The sequence below is a fragment of the Thalassophryne amazonica genome, chromosome 16 (assembly GCF_902500255.1).
Source record: "Thalassophryne amazonica chromosome 16, fThaAma1.1, whole genome shotgun sequence".
NCBI classification, from domain to species: domain Eukaryota; kingdom Metazoa; phylum Chordata; class Actinopteri; order Batrachoidiformes; family Batrachoididae; genus Thalassophryne; species Thalassophryne amazonica.
Window position 1 is genome coordinate 5,630,196 of NC_047118.1, and position 19,334 is coordinate 5,649,529.

The 19,334-nt window shown below is 41.5% G+C and overlaps 1 protein-coding gene across 1 annotated transcript in view; it reads left to right on the top strand.

Moving 5' to 3' along the window:
- asic2 (acid-sensing (proton-gated) ion channel 2) overlaps window positions 1-19,334 on the top strand; it is a 1,153,097-nt gene that overhangs the window by 253,360 nt on the left and 880,403 nt on the right. The gene's annotated exons all lie outside the window — the stretch shown is intronic.

Below are 19,334 nucleotides of genomic sequence, written 5' to 3' on the forward strand. Positions count from 1 at the left end.
GTTTTCTGAAGAAAAATCGTCGGAAATGTTTTTTGTTGTTGTTTGTTACCTCAAAATTTCTGATTACTGTTTAAAAAAGTTTAGAACACTTGTAATTAAAATAGCTAAATCAATAAATGGTTCTTTAGAAACCTTTCATTTGTAAATTAAAACCACCTGTTATTTCAGATTAGATAATTTCTTGTTTAACATAAGGAACCTTGGACATTTATTTTTAGACAAATAAAATAACATGGAAATTTGTACATTTTTTTTAAGTCTGGCAGATTATTACTTGATTGTTCAAGCTACCTCAAGGAGAAGTGCACTGTTTAAGTGATAAATAATAAAATAAGGTGATTAAAATGAAAATATTATATATTTAGCATTTGTTCATTGTTCATTCAGTTTCTTAAAGTATTGGATCGGGACTCGTTATCGGCAGATACTCAAAATCAGATGACTCGGAATCGGATTGGGGCCAAAAAAACCTGATTGTGACATCCCTACTTATAACAAATTATTACTCGTGGCAGTTAAGAATTTTCAACACTCTTCATTTCCATCTGATACTGATTGTGCTTCCAGGTGCAACATATGTGAACTCTGTCCTGTGCTATACTGCAGATCAGCAAATATTCTGTTACTTAGCTCTCACTGCACTGCTTGTGTTTACCCTGTCAGCAGCTGCCCATTTTTTATTTATTTGTTCTCACCTCCCTCTCATATTTGCTCTTGAACTTTCTTTCCATCCTGCTCAGTTTGATATATAAGTGATCATAGCCATGTGTTGAGCTCATCACTCAGTTGATAAAAGAACCGTGTGGAGCTCAGAGTGAGCGATGACAGATGACAAAGTGACGAGGACTCATGTAAAACCTGTATAGCTTTGGCTGAAATAACTCTGTCAGATGAGTCCTTCGGTTCTAAAGTTCATGTTTTCTGGGTCAGAATTCCAAAATAGACACTAATACAGTATATGATATGTACTTTGCACAGTCTAGCAGTGCAAAATCTCTTGAAGGAAAGATGCTGCAAAATAAGGACAAGCTTCTAGTAATTTAATAATGCATGGGAAAGACTGAGGAACATTAAAAATGAAACACAAAAAATATCTGATGTGTCTGTCTACCATTAAAACTGAGCTATCATAGCCCATATGTGTGCAATTAGCAGTGACAAATTTAGATTCTGATCTTCGACCCCACTAACCTTGACCTTGATGACTGACTTTTGGTGAATTTGATCTTGCCTGTGCAGTTTCATCGTCCATATGTGTGTCAAATTTGGTGGATACTGGAGTGAAAAAAGTCAATAAAATAACAAATAGTCCCTTTAAGGGCAATTCTGCCATAAATCTTTATCCAAATGCCAAGTTTGGTAGAATAAACAGACAAATATCGCTCAAATTATAATGTGATTAATTCGTTGGAGTTTAGTGAGTGCTATAGGCTGTGAGGAAGCCCAAGAATACACTCAAAATGCAGTGAATGAATCATACTATAATATATGATATATGCCATATAATGACAGGCTGAATGGCTCAGACTGTAGCCACCACTGTCAGGTTTCACATACTTCTTGCTGGAAGATTGCTCCATGCGACATCAACAAGCCGACTAATTGAAAGGCGTCACAGGGCTGATGCCTATCCTGTTTACACACCACAATATAAATGTAAACGTAAATCCATCAATCAAACATTTGAACAGACATTCCTGCTCAGTTTGACTGGTAGTGTTTTTCTGTAAAATCATGTGAATCATTGCCATATATACTACACATACTACAGATCAATCACAAACATTTTTGTGATCAATATATGCTTTGGATCATCCATCTAGAGGCTTTCTGGTTGTTGAGATACAATGGGTAAAATAAATATCCAACACATAGCCATTTTTCTCAGTAAACATATTTCTAAAGGTACTATTGACATGAAATTTAAGTAATCCACACATAAAAAAAAAAAAAATCAAACAATAGATGTCGATAAATTGAGTTTTCAACTTGTGTGTCATAGCATGGAATGGCACAGGGAAAAATTATTGAACACACGTAATAAAATTTATTTAATAATTTGGAAAAAAGGCATTGTTGGAAATGAAGCTTCGAGATGCCTCCTGTATGGAGAAACAAGTCTAGAAGCTAGAAACTAGGTGTGATTTGGGCCCATTATTCCACAAACAGTCTTCAAGTCTTGAGGGTTCTGTGGATCTGTCCTGGGGGTTCAGCTGGAGTCTGCGGTGGAGGTGTCACAGAGGAGAATGCTGAGGAAGCTGCTCAGCATCGTGTGGAAGTAAATTAAAACACATATTGCTTCAGCTGACCGCTGCATCAGCGCTCTGCAACGCTGGTGAATATCGTGTCATGCAGGAAATTACCCCACGGGACGCCCCACATTTTGTCAGTTATTATGGCACCTTTTTCACCGTAATTAAAGACTTCCTCTTCGTCTACACTGTCTAATTTCTCTCTTTTAAAAAATACATTTATCTTGTTGATTTTAGGCATTTTACGTACCTGTTATAAGACAGCGATGATAGCACAGTGGTAAAGTTTCTGTCTGTTAATCAGAGGTTTTGTAAATTACCAGTTTGAATCCCATGGGTGGCATGTATTTTTTTATTTTTTGTTTCTCCATAGCAGTGTGCAATGTGGTTCCACACGTTCCAGCTCGTTTATCCTTTTTTTTTCTTTTTCTCCACAACAGCGGCACAATGTGGTTCCACAATATCCAGCTGCTCGCACTGTGTTCGTGCACACGCACGGGTGTGTATGAAACCATCGCCGATGTGTCCGTGCGTCCCTCACGACAGCAGGTGGAGTGTTTTGTGATTCCCCATTACGTGTTTGGTTCACTGATTTTCTTCGGTTTCTGCATCTTTTGTGTTATCTGTGAAGGAGCCCTTACTGTTTCTGTATTGTGACAGAATTATTTCCTTCAGGATAAATAAACATGATCTTTATGTTTATCTGTTCTGTGAACTCTGATCTTTAGTTCTTTCCATAGATTTTCTCTTGGATTTAAGTCAGGTGATTGGCTGGGCCATTCTAGCAGCTTTATTTTCATTCTCTGAAACCAGCTGAAAGTTTCCCTGGCTGTGTTTGGGATCATTGTCTTCCTGAAATGTCCACCCTCATGTCATCTTCATCATCCTGGTAGATTTTTATCAAGAATGTCTCTGTACATTTTTCTGTTAAATTTGCCATTGCCAAATGCTGAAAAACAGCACACAACCATGAAGTTCCACTTCCAAACTTCATTGTTGGTTTGGTGTTTTTGGCATGATATGCAGTCACATTGATGGCGTGTATTATGGCATCCAAAGAGCTCAATTTTAGTTTCTATAATCTCCAAGTATTTCACAGGCAGCAAACGTGAAACAAGCAGTGGAGTCTTGTGTGGTGGGCATACATACAGTTGTACCTGCTAATTCCATGTCTTTCTAACAATCCTTTTCAGTCAGTCCTCTGTCAGAAATTGTGAGAGGAGCACCTGGGCATGTCCGGTGTATGGTAAAATACACTCTTTCCCCTTCCAGATTATGGCCCCAACCATGCTCACTGGAACATTCAGAAGTTTGAGAACCTTCTGTAACCAATGCCATCAGTATATTTTTGCAACAATAGGTTGTGTAGGTTGTGGAGATCTTGCAAGACCTCTTTGCTTTTACCCATCATGTGATGTTTCTTGTGTGACACTTTGGTAATGAGAGACCTTTTTGTTGAGACTGAACCAACAGATATTAATTTGCACTGACAGTCCTATACAAATAATGAATGTTTATAAGTTCAATGGTACAAATATTTCATGAGGTGAATTTATCAAATTAAATATTCATTCCATTGAAAGAATATAAAAAAACATTCATTATTTGTTTTCTATAACAGCTAAAATACATCCCTGTCATTTGATATTTTATTAATTTATAAACAACAGAAAAGGGATTTATATTTTGATGTTCCACTGCTGCTAAAGTCCAAATTGTGACATGTAGTCCGGTGATGCAGCGCACTGACTTCGGACTTCCATAAAACAAAAAAAAGAAAAAAAAAAACTTTGTGTAGTTCCTCAGTCCAGCCAAAAACCAAGCCAGCTTTTCATCTGAGCACCTCTTCATGCATCCAGACGGCTTACAGCTGAGTGGATTTTGCGTGTGTGTGTATGTGTGTATATGAGGTCTGTCCATAAAGTAACGGTCCTTTTTTATTTTTTTCAAAAACTATATGGATTTCATTCATATGTTTTTACGTCAGACATGCTTGAACCCTCGTGCGCATGTGTGAGTTTTTCCACACCTGTCGGTGATGTCATTCGCCTGTGAGCACGCCTCGGGAAGGAGTGGTCCTGCCCCCTCGTCGGCTTTTCATTGTCTGGAAATGGCGGAATGAAAAGGACTTTTTTTCCATCAGAATTTTTTCAGAAGCTGTTAGAGACTGGCACCTGGAAACCATTCGAAAAATTTATCTGGCTTTCTGTGAAAATTTTACAGGCTTCACAGAGAATAAGGACTTTAACTACAGCTTTAAGGACCCCTTTAAGGACGGTCGGTGTGCTGTGCTCCGAGCTGCGATGACGAGGCACAAACCACTGGATCATTTCTAAATGGATGGCTCTGTGGATACGAGACTGTCGTGTGCTCTTTCTCTGGTTATCACAAGAGCTGGACATCAGCCATTTTCTGGCAGATTTCACTTTTAACAAGAGATTTTGTCATGGAAAGCTGCGCAGAGGCTTCGCGCGTCATGACCGATTCGCTTTGGAAGCGAGACAAAGGAACACCTCCGTTTCGGAGTGTTAGAGGACAAGTTTGGACATGTCTATCTCGGCTTTCAGTGCTTACCAGTCGAGTGAGTATAAGAGAAATTGTGGAGAGCTGGACATGTCCCAACTTGTCCTCTAATACTCCGAAACAGAGGTGTTCCTTTGTCTCGCTTCATCAGCGAATCGGTCGTGACGCGCGAAGCCTCCACATGGCTTTCCATGACAAAATCTCTTGTTAAAAGTGAAATCGCGGCGCCATTGTGGGGCATCCTTAAAGCTGTAGTAACACTCCTTATTCTCTGTGAAGCCCATAAAATTTTCACCGAAAGCCAGATAAATTTTTCGAATAGTTTCCAGGTGCCAGTCTCCAACAGCTTCTGAAAAAATTCTGATGGAAAAAAAGTCCTTTTCATTCCACCATTTCCAGACAATGAAAATCCAACGAGGGGGCGGGACCACTCCTTCCACAAGGTGTGCTCACAGGTGAATGACCTCACCGACAGGCGTGGAAAAACTCAAGCATGCGCACAAGGGTTCAAGCATGTCTGACGTAAAAACATGAATGAAAGCCATATAGTTTTTGAAAAAATAAAAAGGACCGTTACTTTATGGACAGACCTCGTATGTGTTTTCGAATAATTAGCACCGTCAGTTAGCTCAATCAAATCATCTCGCTTGTGTCGTTGTCCCGCGCGTGTGCGTGCGCGCTCACACAACCGGGTCAGCGCTTGTGCAGGTCTGTACAAAAACAAAAGACTGTTTACATCCTCAGTTTTGCCAAAAAGAAAATCACGTCAGAAATTAGTCTAGCTTTTCATTCTAAATTCCTGCTAACAGGCTCCAGACGGCGCAGTGGATTTGTTTTGTGTGTGCATGTGCGTGCATGCATGCATATGTGTGTGTGTACATGCGTGCACCCGTATGTGTGTAGGTGTTTGTGTGTGCAGAGTGCAGTGGTACCAAATGTATGGAACCAAATTTGCACTCTAAATGGAACCAAATTGCACTATCAATGCAATGCAACACAAATGGGACGAATAATCCATGTCATGTGACATACAAAGCACCAATCAAATGACAAGGATCCAGTCAGCAATTACTGATAGATTTCAGCTGATGTCTTGGCTTTCTGTGTCTTTTTGCACCTCCCTTTCTTCGGGTTAGGGTTAGGTTCGGGTTAGGGATTATTTGAGGTGTTACCAACTTCAGGTGAAAATTTCATGTCAGTAGCACCTTTAGAAATAACTGCTGAGAAAAATCATGACATGTTCAATATTTATTTTACCTGCTGCATATAAAAAAAATTGGGGTTTTTTGGACAATGTTTTCCTTGATCTTTAACCAAATTACTCCACAATCTAGTCACATCTTGATATAAATTCAAGAAATATTCACACCAAGTTTGATCTATCTAGTCATCTTGGTCTAATTACAAGTAGATATCTATCATTAATATTCCCAACAAGCTTGAAGGAAATGTCTCCAACCATTTTTGAGTTACTATTTACACACACACACACACACACACACACACACACACACACACACACACACACACACACACACACACACACACACACACACACACACACACACACACACACACACCAGTTAATGACAATGTACACTGTTGGTGGTGACTTTTTTATTTTATTCTTTTGTGTATACTAGATTTTATTCATTAGTTGTTACAGCTCGATTGTAAGACTACAAAGTAAATGGGATTTTCTTAATCTTCCATGGACCACTGATGGTTATTCTGACAAAGTAAATTACATTAAAAATATATTTTTAAATAAAACAGATTTTTAATGTGAAATCAATATATATATATATATATATATATATATACTCAACAAAAATATAAACACAACACTTTTGGTTTTGTTCCCATTTTGTATGAGATGAACTCAAAGATCTAAAAACTTTTTCCACATACACAATATCACCATTTCCCTCAAATATTGTTCACAAACCAGTCTAAATCTGTGATAGTGAGCACTTCTCCTTTGCTGAGATAATCCATCCCACCTCACAGGTGTGCCATATCAAGATGCTGATTAGACACCATCATTAGTGCACAGGTGTGCCTTAGACTGCCCACAATAAAAGGCCACTCTGAAAGGTGCAGTTTTGTTTTATTGGGGGGGATACCAGTCAGTATCTGGTGTGACCACCATTTGCCTCATGCAGTGCAACACATCTCCTTCGCATAGAGTTGATCAGGTTGTCAATTGTGGCCTGTGGAATGTTGGTCCACTCCTCTTCAATGGCTGTGCGAAGTTGCTGGATATTGGCAGGAACTGGTACACGCTGTCGTATACGCCGGTCCAGAGCATCCCAAACATGCTCAATGGGTGACATGTCCGGTGAGTATGCCGACCATGCAAGAACTGGGACATTTTCAGCTTCCAAGAATTGTGTACAGATCCTTGCAACATGGGGCCGTGCATTATCCTGCTGCAACATGAGGTGATGTTCTTGGATGTATGACACAACAATGGGCCTCAGGATCTCGTCACGGTATCTCTGTGCATTCAAAATTCCATCAATAAAATGCACCTGTGTTCTTCATCCATAACAGACGCCTGCCCATACCATAACCCCACCGCCACCATGGGCCACTCGATCCACAACATTGACATCAGAAAACCGCTCACCCACTCGACGCCACACACTCTGTCTGCCATCTGCCCTGGACAGTGTGAACCGGGAAGAGAACACCTCTCCAACATGCCAAACGCCAGCGAATGTGAGCATTTGCCCACTCAAGTCGGTTACAGCGATGAACTGGAGTCAGGTCGAGACCCCGATGAGGACGACGAGCATGCAGATGAGCTTCCCTGAGACGGTTTCTGACAGTTTGTGCAGAAATTCTTTGGTTATGCAAACCAATTGTTTCAGCAGCTGTCCGAGTGGCTGGTCTCAGACGATCTTGGAGGTGAACATGCTGGATGTGGAGGTCCTGGGCTGGTGAGGCTGGTTGGATGTACTGCCAAATTCTCTGAAACGCCTTTGGAGACGGCTTATGGTAGAGAAATGAACATTCAATACACGAGCAACAGCTCTGGTTGACATTCCTGCTGTCAGCATGCCAATTGCACGCTCCCTGAAATCTTGCGACATCTGTGGCATTGTGCTGTGTGATAAAACTGCACCTTTCAGAGTGGCCTTTTATTGTGGGCAGTCTAAGGCACACCTGTGCACTAATCATGGTGTCTAATCAGCATCTTGATATGGCACACCTGTGAGGTGGGATGGATTATCTCAGCAAAGGAGAAGTGCTCACTATCACAGATTTAGACTGGTTTGTGAACAATATTTGAGGGAAATCGTGGTATTGTGTATGTGGAAAAAGTTTTAGATCTTTGAGTTTATCTCATACAAAATGGGAGCAAAACCAAAAGTGTTGCGTTTATATTTTTGTTGCTTGTCATCAAATCACAACAAGGTTACCTCAAGATTCTTCACACAAGTAAGGTCAAACCTTACTAACCTTCAGAGCAACAGTGGTAAGGAAAAACTCCCTCTGAGGAAAAAACTTCAAGCAGACCAGACTCAAGGAGTGACCCTCTGCTTGGGCCATGATACAGACACAAATTACAAAACAATTCACAAAATGAACGTATAGGAAATGTTGCCGGTGCACAGGATGGTTTCCAGAACAGATACCACACCCATCTCTGGATGGAGCCGCACCTCAAACAGAGAGAAAAGAAAAACAGCAGAATCAAGCATCAGGAAGACCACAAATACAGTGTAATTTGTCAGTATTAAGCAACAAGAAAAACTGAAGAAATTAGCCTATGAAATTAGTCATAGGCTTGTTGTCACCTGCTTTCCCCTAAAGACATGAGTGCAACGGGTACATGTGCATTGCTGTTGCAATGGCAAAATCACGTGAGAACACCAATTTGTATGCCAAAGCACACAGCCACAGTGAACAGGCAAATGAAACGCAGAGAACATAAAAAGTCCTGTCAAAGCATCGTAGAATGCTGGGAGCCATGGCAAGGGTAGCAACTGCTGTGAGACTAGGATTAAAAGTGATTCCTGTCGGTCCATGTGCCATAAGCCAGGGGTGGTTCACATGGCCCTTGAGAAGGCCTACACACATGAATACTTGAAGGAGCAGAAGCTCCACTGAGATGCATCCCCTCCAGCACTTCTAGGGTAAATTAAAAATTATACTTTTTGACTCAAACTGAAAATTCTATGTGTTGTGACACAGACGGAGTGAGGGAGTGTTTTCTCTGAGTGAAAGTGCTGTCTGTCCAATAATCCCAGTAATGGCCCTTTGCCTTGGTTGAGCTCAGGGAAGTCAGCGCTCTGTGTCTGTCTTCTGTGTTTGCCTCATTTCATACAAAACGTAGCTTTTTTAAGTTAATCAGTTGTGTGCCATTCTTATTGGGATTGGTCGGGGATTTACCAGTGTAATACCGTTATTCCACACAGCGCCCTTCCTTCCCATTTCAACCCAAACAGCGTGTTTTGAAGCATCACAGTATCTTCTCTCAATCTTGAACAAACTGGGTATATGCAGTACTTATAACCGTTATTGGTACTACTTTTGAAATTAGGGTGAAATTTTCAGGCTGTTCAAAAATTTCATCGCAATTCCACAAATTGGCATCATTACACAGTCACTTCTGATTGTTCATAGTCATAAGAGTAACATTTTTACACAGGGTAGTTCTAGTGAGTATAGCTTGAAATTTATTTAATTGTGCTCCATCGGGATAAAAAATTGAAGCAAAAGCAACATTTCTTGTGTTTTTTCCTGAGAATGCAGCCAGGCGCAGATTTCAATTTAGAGCAAGTTCACAGGTATGTATTTTATAAGCCAGTTGACAGAGTTACACTTTAGAAGCCAGGCTGATATGAGGCATGGTGGACTAAGCCATTCCATCCTGTTTTTGCACTTTTTCTCAATTATGGGGGATCACAATAGAACGGTGTCCTGTGGAAAAGGGATGTTAATTTGGAAGCAATTTGTTCACGTTCAATTAATGAGGACAATTCATCATTACAAGAACACAAGTGCAAATAGTTCTTGGATTTAAGGACAAGTCATTAATCTGATTTTGAGTTTTCCTAAGGCCTTTCTCAAGAACACATTTATGGGAAATACTCAAGAGGATGTCTGTGGATGTCACCTAATGTTTTAATATGGGTGAAGTCTTTGTAAAAAGTGCTTTAATAACTGCATTTAGGTCAACTGGCTTTGATAGGGAACCACAATGCAGACAACCACAACATTGGTACATAAAAGCATTTATTTACAGCAACAAATAGTAAACAGTTCTCTGGGTAGAAGACGTCTGCACAGCACATGATATCTGCACTGGCTCAGCCACCTACATCGCATGGATGATGGCTGCATCCCAAAAGACATGGTGGACAGGAAGCACATCAGTGGCACAAGACCACAGGGTAGCCCAAAACTGTGTTTCAAAGATGTCTGCAAAAGGAACCTCAACAAGACTGGCATAAACACACTTACTTGGGAAGACGTAGCCAACAATGATGGCAGCTGGAGGACGTCAATCAAGGAGGGCACCAAAAAGGCACAGTTCAAGCGGCAGGAAGCTTTTGCACCTTGTGCAATATATTTAGCCACTCTCCCATCAGTTTGTGCAGTCACAGACAAAGCTGTCCATCACGAAAAGAATACTGAAGGGTGCAAACGCCCCATTGTCTCATGAGATGTTTGGACGTCTATGGGTAGCAGACATGAGATGTCGTTGCTTACATTTATGAAGGAACATGGGAGATCAGTGCAAAAGGCAACAGTGTTCAGAAGGAGCATTTAAAGAGTTATCCAAAACACAAACAGAGTCAATTCACAGAATTCAATCACAACAGGTGAGTCAAAAAAAAAAAAAAAAAAACTACAGGCAAAACTCAGGAAACATGAAGTAGCAGTGTGGGTCTAAAACACAGCCAAACATTTGATTAAAACAAAAACAAAAACAAAAAAAAAACTTGAAATACAACATCAAACAGCAGGAATTAACCTAGACAATGTGGCAATCTGAATCTGGGAAAACAATCACCCACAGAAGTGTTGAGACATGTTAAATGGAAAACCCGTAACTGAAAGTAAAACACAGTCACCACAGAAGAGATGTCAGAATAAGGTCACCGTAGGGAATCTATTGTGGGAGTGAATTAACAGAGAACCTGGAGAGAATATAAAGCAAGAAAACCATGAAATAGCAACAAACACACTAGGAAAATTATAACACATAAGAGATACTACTAAAATTAAACTGAGATTAGACTGTTAATGTTGAATTACATTAGAAATCATAATTTCACATTTTGAAACCAGTCTGGTCTGAGAAATAACTGACAAATTCTGCATTGATATGAACTTAATAAAAAGTAATGCTATGATAACACTGAACTTAATTTGATTTCATTTCCATTTCCTACTTCACAATTTAAAATGGAAATGTGACAATTTATTTCTCTAATGGGATGATGAGAACCGTAATAACTCCTGCATTGAAATGACTTAAATGGACTGCATTTTATATAGCGCTTTTTTCCATCCAGTTAAGAGTATTGAATTCATACCAGCTGAGTTGTGTGTTCTGGCATTGCACTCACTTATATTCTACGAGCAGTTACTGTCCCTCATTTAAATCTTGCTTTCCAAACAGGATGCAGCTTTGTTTTTGGTAGGAAAGCTGCATTTGTGTCACACTTGGTGACATTAAAAACAAAAAAAAAAGAACCTCCATGACAGCAAGTGAGCAAATCCATTTAATCAGATATGTATGATTTGTTTTATGCATCATTAATCATTCATGGGTCAGATGAGTGACAGCTAATTGAAAGTGATTTGGCACTGAATGACAAATCCTGAACTAAAATGCAAAACTGGTATAAAAACATTCATGCATCTATGTAACCATAAAATACTGTATATATTTCTTTTTGGCATATTTCTACAAATTCTGATGTATTTTACAATCACAATCTTCAGGTTTTTCTTAATAATGTTAGTTTTTTTGTTTGTTTGTTCTTTGTTTTGTTTTGTTTGTTTTTTTGCTCATAGTGTTTTTCTTTTTATACTGCATATTTATGCTGACTTTTAATGACTCATTTATTTTCAGGTTTGTCAAGCTTCAGTTTCAGCTGTCTCACTGTTTTAGCGTGGAGTGGATTTGGGGGAGCTTGAGGGGCAGGGCAGTAGAGAGCATAATTTCCATATAACCTGCATATATTTGCATAATGTGAAGACACATCGGTCTTCTTGACCACAGAAATGGAATAAAACAGTGATTCACAAACTTTAGGCCAGGAAGGTCCTGCAGGTGGGTTGTAAAACACAATTATAAATAAATAAAATCATCTCAAATCTTATATCAAACATGTTAATCCACATAGAGAGAAACACAAAATGAAACCCTTCCATTGGGTTTCTGCATATGCACTGTTGCAAAGCGACATGTTGCATTGTGGGTAATGACAAAACTGGATGTCAAAATCCAACCCCTCATCCACATCATAACACCTGGGCAGTGGTGGGCACAGCTAACCAAAAAGTTAGCTTTGATAACTGGTAAACAGCTAACTGAAAAGTTATCTTTTTTAATGCTAAACCGATAAACTGCCTAAAAACTTATCGGAAGCTACAGATAACCGATAACTTAAAATTTTGCCTCCCATACGCTCTCAGCTACTAAGAAACTGATTTTGAGTTTAAACACAGCCTCTGCCTCATGAGGCATGGTGATGAGGCAGAGGTCTTAAAATTGAAAGTAGGTTTGAATTATGGTTTTGCTTTAAAAATAAAATTATTCCGGATAAAATAACTACATTAATGTAACCTCTTAAAATGTACAGAGTGATATATAACGCATATCTGTTCATTTTAAAATAATGCACTAATTCTGAAGATTTGAACATTAACACACAGATCCCCAAAGGGGATTATGGGTAACTAAGCCTTTGCTCATACTGATTGGTTGATTCTTTCATTTTATGTAAAAACACAAGTGAATCCATGTAGTGCTGGTGTTTACAAATAAATGTGCATTTGTAAAATATGTCATTTTTTTCATTTGTATTAAAAAAAAGACATTTTCAAGATCCCGCTAGACAGCGCCTAAGCGCACACGCATGACAACATCACAACTCTATCTGGTTAGGAAGACAAGGTTTCTTTCAATAACAAGAACTGTCAAAATATTTTCTTGTGTGTTGGAGTTGTGTGGTGATAGGAATCGCCTTTTGAATGCTTGAATAACGATGTCACTCGCACAAAGAAATCAAACAATAGTGAAAACATGTTCGGTGAGGTGTTATAACAGCTCAGTCAGTGGCTCCGTGAGGCGTCATAACATCAAGCCTGGTTTACATGGCAAGATAATTAGGCCGATATCGGACCTGATCTTCCCCTTCCGACAATCTAAAGGACACCCTGACAATTGTGATGATCCATCCATCCATCCATCCATCCATCCATCCATTTTCTTCTGATTTATCCAGAGTCGGTTCGCGGGGGCAGCAGCTCAAGCAAAGCCACCCAGACCTCCCGATCCACACACACCTCCCCCAGCTCCTCCGGGGGAACCCCAAGGCATTCCCAAGCCAGCCGAGAGATGTAGTCCCTCCAGCATGTCCTGGGTCTTCCCCGGGGCCTCCTCCCAGTGGGACGTGCCCAGAACACCTCTCCAGCGAGGCGTCCAGGGGGCATCCGGAAAAGATGCCCGAGCCACCTCAACTGACTCCTTTCGACGTGGAGGAGCAGCGGCTCGACTCCGAGCTCCTCCCGAGTGACCGAGCTCCTCGCCCTATCTCTAAGGGAGCACCCAGCCACCCTGCGGAGGAAACTCATCTTGGCCGCTTGTACTGGCAATCTCGTTCTTTCGGTCATGATGCAAATCTCATGACCGTAGGTGAGGATCGGAACGTAGATCGATCGGTAAATCGAGAGCTTTTCCCCCCTACTCAGCTCTCTCTTCACCACGACGGTCCGATACAGCGACTGCATCACTGCAGATGCTGCACCGATCTGTCTGTCAATCTCACGCTCCATCCGTCCCTCACTCGTGAACAAGACCCCAAGATACTTAAACTCCTCCACTTGAGGCAAGGACACTCCACCTACCTGAAGAGGACAAAGCACCTTTTTTCGGTTTGAGAACCATGGCCTCAGATTTGGAGGTGCTGATTTTCATCCCGGACGCTTCACACTCGGCTGCAAACCGCCCCAGTGCACGCTGAAGGTCCTGATTTGACGAAGCCAACAGAACCACATCGTCCACAAACAGCAGAGATGAGATTCTGTGGTTCCCAAACCAGAGACCCTCTACACCCTGGCTGCGCCTAGAAATTCTGTCCATAAAAATAATGAACAGAACCGGTGACAAAGGGCAGCCCTGGCGGAGGCCAACATGCACTGGAAACAGGTTTGACTTACTATCGGCAAAGCGAACCAAGCTCCTGCTGCAGTCGTACAGGGACCGGATAGCCCTTAGCAAAGGACCCCGGACCCCGTACTCCCGGAGCACTCCCCACAGGGTGCCCTGAGGGACACGGTCGAACGCCTTCTCCAGATCCACAAAACACATGTGGACTGGTTGGGCGAACTCCCATGAACCCTCGAGCACCCGATGGAGCGTGTAGAGCTGGTCCAGTGTGCCGCGACCAGGACGAAAACCACACTGCTCCTCCTGAATCCGAGGTTCGACCATCAGTTGAATTCTCCTCTCCAGTACTCTGGAATAGACCTTACCGGGGAGGCTGAGGAGTGTGATCCCCCTATAGTTGGAACACACCCTCCGGTCCCCCTTCTTAAACAGAGGGACCACCACCCTGGTCTGCCAATCCAGAGGCACTGTCCCCAATCACCACGTGATGTTGCAGAGGCGTGTCAGCCAAGACAGCCCCACAACATCCAGAGACTTAAGGTACTCAGGACGGATTTCATCCACCCCAGGAGCCTTGCCACCGAGGAGCTTTCTAACCACCTCGGGATTTTTACATAAAACAAACACAATAACAATGTCTATAAACCCAAAAAATATATTCACGAGAGTTTTAGGCACAATTTACAAAGAGTTTAATGCTATTGTCCATGTGGAGCCTGATCAGAGCGTCTCAAATGCATTTCTCCTGTCGTGAACTTTTACCCATAATGCACTACGCACACACCATGTCCATACTAAAACCTTCAAAAATACTGCATTACTTTAAACCTAAACATATATCTGATATTTTCACTTTATAAAACTTCAGATGTGATGTTAATTTAAATAACTTGTCCGAAATTAGTTTGGTTAAAATTCTTACCATAATTTAAAACTCTAGGCCTCTGGATGACTTGGGTGCTATTGTCAGTGTATTACTATGGGGTCAAAAGAAATTAGTTTTTTTCTTTTTTATTACCAGTTCGCCTATGCCTTGATTCATATGTTTTTACGTCACCCAAGCTTGAACCATTGTGCACATGCGTGAGTTCTTCCACGCCTGTCGGTGACGTCATTCGCCTGTGAGCACACCTTGTGGGAGGAGTGGTCCCAGCCCCCTCGTCGGATTTTCATTGTCTGAGAAGTTGCTGAGAGACTGGCGCTGTGCTTCATCAAAATTTTTTCCAAAACTGTGAGGGAAGTCCTTACAGCGATAGAAACCATCCAAAATCTCTCATCAGCCGTTAAAATTTTCACTGAAAACCAGCTTAATTTGTCGAATGGTGTCCACTCGGATGTGCCTCACAGTTTTGGAAAAAATTTTGATGAAGCACAGCGCCAGTCTCTCAGCAACTTCTCAGACAAAGGAATTCCGACGAGGGGGCTGGACCACTCCTCCCACAAGGCGTGCTCTCAGGCGAATGACGTCACCGACAGGCGTGAAAAAACTCTCGCATGCCCACGAGGGTTCAAGCTTGGCTGATGTAATCACACATGATTCAAATCCATATAGTTTTTTTAAAAAAAATAAAAAGATAGGATACTTTTCTAATAGACCTCTTATGTCTGCAAAAATGTTAGCGGTCTAAAAATTATCGGACCAAAACTTATCGGAAGATAATTGGTCCGATGATGGTTTTTGAAGTTATCTGAAAAGCTTATTCGATAATGAAAACATTATCTTCGATAATTAGCGGTTGGCGGATTAGCGGAACTGTGCTGACCACTGCACCTGGATAACAAACCAAGGACGAGACTTGTTGGGGTGACATATCGTGGAGACCTTGTGTGTCCAGTAGCTGCTATGGCAACCATGAGTGCCCAACGGGAACCCTGAACATGAGACGGCTAACGGGGCTTGAATGCTGAGGGATTGTTACGAGAAATGACAAAACACCAATTAGCTGAAATAAGTCCTTACATCCATTCACTGTGCAGTCAACAAGGTGGTGCTGCCATCAAATTATTATTATTAATTTTTGTTCTTTTAGACAGATTGCAGATCATTTAAAGACACACAAGCAGCTCTAATTTACCTTTCAAAAAGTCCTGCGTTTCAATTGTCCATCTGCATCATGAGGTCCTTCAATGTCTATCTGAAACAGCATGCATCATATGTGCATACCTCATGTACTGTCCATGGAAACTTCACACCGCAGACTCAGAGGTGATAATCGTCTCACTGCACGTCACCAACATGTGAAAGCAGTGTTTGCAATCGTCTTGTTTGAGTTATGCAGTAGGCGGAAATAATCCTTGTGGGTTATGTTTACATTATATTAACATGTCTGTATGTCTTTCAAAATGGTTGCGGTCATGTTGCCGCTGATGTCAGGAGGAACATCCTTTTCTGCTACCAACCGGTGAGTCTAACAGGGACGACGTTGCACAGACATTTTCCTGTGTTATGGTGAATATTAATATTGTACTCTGAGGTAATGATATCAGTTTAGATTGTTTGAATGTTATTTACATCTTCATCTATTCGCTGTGGGTTTGTTTGCAAAATGGTTCCATGATGTAATTGTGGTTATCCCCAGCTTTGGGAAGCTTATTGTCACTTTGAGAAGCCTCTAAAAGCATCGACAGTCTGACAGCCTGTTTTTGGTTACGGTACAGAGCTGTTTTGGAACCAAATACCTGCACAACAACGAAGCTCTGACTCTCTTTGTCAGCAGGCAGTTGAGTGGCGGGTCTTGCATCTTGCTGTTGGCAAATGGTGGAGTGTTGCCGCTGCATTTCATTCACAAGTCTGTCTCTAAGGCCTTGTGAGTTTGCTGAAAACAGTCCTTGATGAACAGACCCAGGAGACAACATACCACATTTAACGGAGTACTGGCCTCTCAAGCGCTTCATTTATCTTGGCAGGTAAGTTCAAGTCCCTGCATCGTCACTCATTTAAGTCAAGCGATGGCTGGGAAGAGTTTATGGAGTCATGGGGTCCCTGGACAGAGGTGTATAGCGATGCTGATGCCTACGCAGTAGAATAAAGATCCAACTCGTTCGGGTCTTCGTGCCTCTTGTCTTAATTTATGGTTGTAAGGCTTTGTTGCTAACTAGTGTCCTGAGGTGATGACAAAGCATCTTATGTACTTTGGAGCATCCTTGTGCACTGCTGAAATTACTTTGTGTCAAATGAACAGCTACTAGTATTTCACTGGGCTGCGACAGAATGCCTAACAGCATCTGCAAGAAAATTCATGCAGTTTGGGATTAAAAAAAAATAGTTAACCTTTATTGAACCAGGTAAGTCTCATTGAGATCAAGATCTCTTTTGCAAGGGAGACCTGGGCAATTATAAAGTTTCCAATTCATCTAACCTGCATGTCTTTAAATGTGGGAAGAAACCGGAGCACCCGGAGGAAAGCCACACAAACAAGGGGAGAACATGCAAACTCCACATAGAAAGGCCACAGGTGGGAAATGATCCCATGACCTTCTTGCTGTGAGGTAACAGTGCTAGCCACTATGCCAACGTGCTGCATGAGGTTTCCTGCCATTTACCATCCCCTCGCCTCAGTCGTGGGGCAACATTACAGGCCACTTTGTTTTTGAACAGACCAAAAAATTCACGCAATAAACTCCCTCACCAATTTATCAAGTGTGCACCTTGTACCCCTCTCCACATAGTCTCTGTGACTCAGAATGTGCACAGCTTGTGCGACAACTTGTTGGCGTTGACACACTTTTCCTTTTATTTTCCTTTTCTGGAAGTGGCTGAATGAGTCCAACAGCCTCCATCCATCCAGGAGGGTTTCCGTAACCCTCCTGTGTACTGGCAAAATTTCCTGTTTATTTCTTTTGTGAATTGTTTTGTAAATTGTGTCGGTAGCATGGCCCAAGCAGAGGTTCACCCCTTTGAGTCTGGTCTGCTTGAGGTTTCTTCCTCAATCATCAGAGGGAGTTTTTCCTTATGTGTGTGTGCTTGCTCTGGGGGTTACTAAGGTTAGATCTTACTTGTGTGAAGTGCCTTGAAGCAACTTTGTTGTGATTTGGTGCTATATAAATGAAAATAAATTGAAATTGAAAATTGAAATCCACCCAGCTCTGCAGATGTACTGGCAACCACCGGTTGTGGATGTGTCGCAGCAGCCTGGATGCGTCCTGTCTGGGACGAGCTGCACAAACCGGGTTCATTATGAGTACCTCTTTTTATTTAGTAATTTTTTTGAGGACAGAAGTGGAAATGAAGTTGAATGCTCCTGGTTAGTGCACATCCTCTGTGCAAGCCTGTGAGTGGCCTGGATGCATCCTGTCTGGACAGGGACAAGCTGCACAAATTGGATTCATTGCGTTTACCTCTTTTTTATTTATTTATTTATTTATTTATTTTCCTGAGGACAAAAGTGTAAATTACATTTTGTGGCCCTGGTCGGTACACACTGGCAGTGCAAGCCCATGAGTGGGTTTGACACATCCTGTCCTGCCATGGACAAGCCACACGAACCAGATTCATTGTGTTTACCTCTTTTTCTCCTCTATTTATTCATATATTTTTCTGAGGAGTGGAAATAGTCTAATGCTGGCGGCATACATGCAGGGACAGCAGGCTACACCTGTACCTCTTTATTTATTTTTCTGAGGACAGAGGTGGAAATTGAATTTAATGCTGCTGGCTAGCAGCCACCTGCCTTGCATACATGGACAGCATGGAATTCACCTGTTCACAGAATGAGGACAATGTCAGCACTCCGGCTTCATTCTTTTATTTAATTTTTATTAAGGACCACAATGGAAATATGTTTAAGGCTCACATCCATCATGCATGTATGTGCGTCATACTGGACATCACTTGTATGGGGAATGAGGACGATACCAGTGTTCTGGCTTTTTTTTTATTTTATTTTTATTGATGCACTTCCAAAGGATCACGGTGTCCGTACATCCTGTCCTGGCTCAGAGGAGCCATGCCATGTAATTGAACTAAATTTTATGCGTGTCCCAGGTGTGATCGCACAGTCCAGCTGTGCATGCATGCTGGACGCATGCTCTCCAGCCACGGAGGAGCTGCATGACCCGGATTTACTGTGTTTTCTTCTATTTATTCATATATTTTTCTGAGGAGTGGAAATAAGTCTAATCCTGGCTGCATACACGCAGGGACAGCAGGCTACATCTAGGTGAAGAATGTGGATGAAGCGATCTGGATGTATTGTTTTTAT